Raw genomic sequence first — 4,454 nt, 5'->3', positions numbered from 1 at the left:
TGCGGAAGAGGCGGGGGTGGACGGGGCGAGAACGAAAGCAAAGCTACGCAGCACGCCACAGTGTGGACCTACCTACCCGTGGTTCTCACCGGGCCAGCCGGTGGCGCATCAGCCCGCCGTCCAAGCCTCAGGCGGGCCAACACGCACACCCACGTCCCAACCAACTACCGCCGCCCGAGGCAACACCCACACTCGTCGAGCTTTCCGCGTTATTCCCCTCCCCCTCCCCCACTCGTCTCCCTCCCTACCTCCCTCCTCCCCTCACTGGCTGACCCGCGCTTTATATAAGAGCCCCACTGCCACTGTGTGAGTGTGTCACCCGGCCTCTCCCGACTCGCCTGCCTCCGCCCTGCTCCGCGACACGCGCGCACGCCTCGCACGCCCCGAGCCAGCCAAGATCGACGCCATGGGCTTCCCCGTGGGGTACTCGGAGCTGCTGCTCCCCCGGCTGCTCCTGCAGGCGCTCCTCCTCCTCGGCCACCTCCACCGCCTCCTCCTCTGGGCCTTCCATGCCGTCGGCCTGGGCGACCTCATCGACCTCGGCGGCAGCGCGCCCGTGCCCACGGCGGAGGAGGCGCAGTGGCACCGCGCACCACGGACCGGCGCCCTCGCCCTCGCCCTCGCTGCAGCACCGGCGGCCCGACTTCCGCGCGCTGCCGCCGATGGCCGCCGTCGAGGAGGCGCTCCCCGTGCTGCGGTTCGACGAGCTGCTGGCGTCCTCCCCGTCCGTGTGCGGCGACGGCGACTGCGCCGTCTGCCTCTGCGGCATCGGCGGCTGCCACGAGGTGCGGCGGCTGCCCAACTGCCGCCACGTCTTCCACCGCGGCTGCATCGACGCTGGATGGGCCACGGGCAGCGCACCTGCCCGCTCTGCCGCGCCCCGCTCATGCCCGGCGACGCGCTCTGGGCCGACCTCCCGGACGCCTCCGACTACGACATGTCCTACTCGTCCCCGCTGCCGCTGGCGGCCACCCCGACCCTGCTGCGCCCGCACGAGCTGCTGCTCAACGGCCTGGGCGGCTTCCAGTGAGCTCTGAAGCCAGCGCGCTGACTTGTACATAGGCGCCGCGCCGCCACGGAGAGACGGAGAAGACCGCCGGAGATCGATCATTCTAAGCAAAGAGTAGAGTACTCCTAGGAGCTATGTAGGCCGATTCCATCTTCCAAGCCCGTGGAGCTGTGGATCTTTTTTTGCAGATTGAAAGCAAACCTGTCGAGCTATGAATATCGTGTTTGCCACATTCGGGTCGTCTTGCCATTCCCCTTTCTAGCGCGCAGCCACGATCTGCCTGCGGATGCGGCGAGACCAGGAAAGTCTCGCTCGCGCAGATGCTTCTTCGGACCTTCCGGATTCGCTCGCGCCGACGCGTGATCGTGCTTGACCTATCTGGCAGGTAAAGGGCATGAATACAATATGTGTGTTGTCGATGCGCGGCGTCGGTCTCGACAGTGATAGGTTACTGGCGGCCCCGGCCTTGGCCGGACAGGCACTGCTGATTATTTCTATCTCATGTGGAGTACTACTGCTAGTAGGAGTACGTAGCTGCGCTGATCATTCGTAAACGGGTGCAGTGCAGTGGCCCATCGTGAAAGCCGCCACCGTGTGTGCATAAACAAAGCAAGAAAATCCTGGAAGCTGCCCCCCTTCCTTCCTGCTTCACTCGGCGAGGCTTCTCCACGAGTCTCAGCCAAGGACACCAATCACAATGCCACAAGGGGCTGTGACTTGTTTGGAAACGAGTGACGGTGAGCTAATTATTGGTGAAACTATTCCTTGTTTAACACTATTTTAGATTTGGTTTTCTTATTTGTCATTGAATATTTTTTTCTTCCCTGTCTAACAACGAGTCTAAATTTTATGACTTTTATGACATCTTCGTTCATTTGAAGCTTAAATGACATCTAAAAAGATATTTTATCCCTCATGTTGTATGTGTGTGTGCGGGACAATAGCACACAAACAACATCAGTGCAGGCAGTAGCGCATGCACACAATGCACACACACAAACACGCAACAGCACACACGCATGCACGCGTAGCAGCACACATGCACATACGCACGCACACGCGGCAGCACACACACAACATCAGTAGCGCACACATGAGTGTGCACACACAGCAGCACGCACGCACGCCGCACAAACATACCACATAAAGGATAACAGGGTCTTTTCAGATGTTATTTAGATTTAAAATGGATAGAAGTATCATAAAATGCGATAATTCATCCTGGAGTCCGGGCTCAGCTGCTCCCGGTCAGAAAAAAAATTCAAAATAAATACTAGAAAAATTCAAAAAAATCCAAAAAAATTTGTGTGGTAGATAATTTGTTGCGTGAGGCCTGCTCCAAATTTCAATTTATTTGGATATCTGAGTAGGTCTCGGCAAAAAAGATAAATCGGGTCAAAACAGCTTATGAACAGTAAACTTTTTTACAGACCCCGATTTTGTCTTTTTTGCACAGACTTTCTCAAATGTCCAAACGAGTTGAATTTTTCAGCGAACCTCACGCATCTAATTATCTATCGCACACAAAAAAAATTAGAATTTTTTGAATTTTTTTGTATTTGTTTTGATTTTTTCCGTGAGCGGGGGTGCAGCTGAGCCCGGATGCAGATTCGCCGCACTCCATAAAATGCATAAAATTTAGGCTTGTTAGATAGGAAAGAAATTATTTGTCAATATCAAATAGGACATATAAAATTGAAACATGATGTTAAATAAGGGGTTCTTTCATTATTTGTTGAGGTGAGTGCTCCAAATGAACCAGGTTGAGGATTGGCGAACGGGAATAGAGACGAGAAGCCCTGAGGTCCACAGGTATCACCATCACATACATGGGACGTTGAGGTTTTGGACCAACATGCTTTTGACGTGCTACTATGAGGGTGGCCTACGCGCCTAATTTTTGTATCCAAGAAAGTGACAAATATCCACGTAGTTTTGTTTTCTAGGAGTAATTACACTCAAAAGTGTAAAATACACTCACACTCGTGGTTCTTAATTTAAAGATAATGAAGGAGGATTACTTTTTCTAATGTTAGCAGGAGAACTGCTAAATTCATTGAATCGATAGAAGGTTGGTCTAGTTTATGAGGGAAACTGGACCCAAAAATCATACAGACGATGCCTTTCAGCATACAACATGCAACACACATCCTCGCAAGCCACGGGTCCCTTTGACCGAATCCACCTCCAGGACGATGCCCCCAAGAGAAAACGCGACGCCGCATACCGCCGCCATCGTCCGATCTAAACTAGATCAAGGGTTCCCCTGGAGCACGTCGGGAAAGGCAAGGTGAGAGCAGCTACATCGATGCAATGAGGGAGCCATGCCTGAAGGCACCACCATCAATGACTCCAGCCACAACCGGAGCACGACTTTCGTTGGCAGTCTCACCTACAAAGCCCGAACCCAGGATCCGACCAGCCTGCACACTGAACCACTACCCCTGCCTCCACGGCCAACCGCACCTCCCCGACAAGCTCGACATGCTTCTAACCTTGCACCCGCGTCCCCCGCTGGACGAAGGATGCAACCCACAGGGGCGCTATTCTTCTCCCATCGGAAGGATGCAACCAAGCAAGACGCCATTCGTCTCCCCGAGGATGCAACGTCTGTCGACCATTCATCTCCCGACGGAGGATGCAACAACTGCAGCGAGGCCATTCCTCTCCCTCCAGCTACCACCATCTCGTCCTCCCACCCGAGGCCGCGTCGAGCTTTCCGAACCACCATCAGGAGGATGCAACACCGAGCAAGGGTGCCATTCATCTCCCACAGCTTCTCCAGCACGGCTTGTGGTCGGCAGCAACGCCGATGCTCGCACCCATCCCACGCCCAACACGCCCTAGATCCGCACAAGGAACAATGCCTAAGCAACACGCGCACTCGCCGCCATGGATCTGACTGCAGCCACACATCTACCGCACCAAACGCAGCCGAGCGCGAACCGCAAACATACCATGACGCGAATCACAACCAGCACTCGCGGACAACCAGCGAGCAGACGAGCTCCTAGGCACCCCTCACACACACTACACAGCGTAGCTCGCGCCTGTCCGCGCGCAACACCACTCCTCCCCTCCACACGCCTGCCGGCAACCGCGCCAGATCTGCGCCACCCCGCGCAGCTCCACTCTCCCCTCCACCTCGCGCGCTGGCATCTGTGCCAGATCCGCCAGTGCCATGACGCAGCAACGGCGCGCCCTCCCACCTTCGCGCACGCCGCTGACCGCGTCGTCGGCCAGCCTCCATGAATCCGACGGCGCCTCGTTGAGATCCACATCTCCGTGGTCGAGCCGCCCACACGCTACTCCTGCTCCTCGCGAGACGGAGAACGGCCCGCTGCCACTGACACTTCACATGCTTTGCCCGGCGGTGCACTTCGACGGCGGCGAGGGAGGTAGGGTGAGGTGGGTGGGTGGCGGCGACGACGATTTAGTGTTCTCT

The 4,454-nt window shown here is 56.1% G+C and overlaps 1 pseudogene; it reads left to right on the top strand.

The window, feature by feature from the left end:
* Nucleotides 1–285: 285 nt before the first annotated feature.
* On the top strand, nucleotides 286–1,239 carry LOC125514120 (annotated as a pseudogene).
* The last annotated feature ends 3,215 nt before the right edge of the window (nucleotides 1,240–4,454 follow it).

The sequence above is a fragment of the Triticum urartu genome, chromosome 6 (assembly GCF_003073215.2).
Source record: "Triticum urartu cultivar G1812 chromosome 6, Tu2.1, whole genome shotgun sequence".
NCBI lineage: Eukaryota > Viridiplantae > Streptophyta > Magnoliopsida > Poales > Poaceae > Triticum > Triticum urartu.
This window is presented reverse-complemented; position numbering and strand designations above follow the sequence as displayed.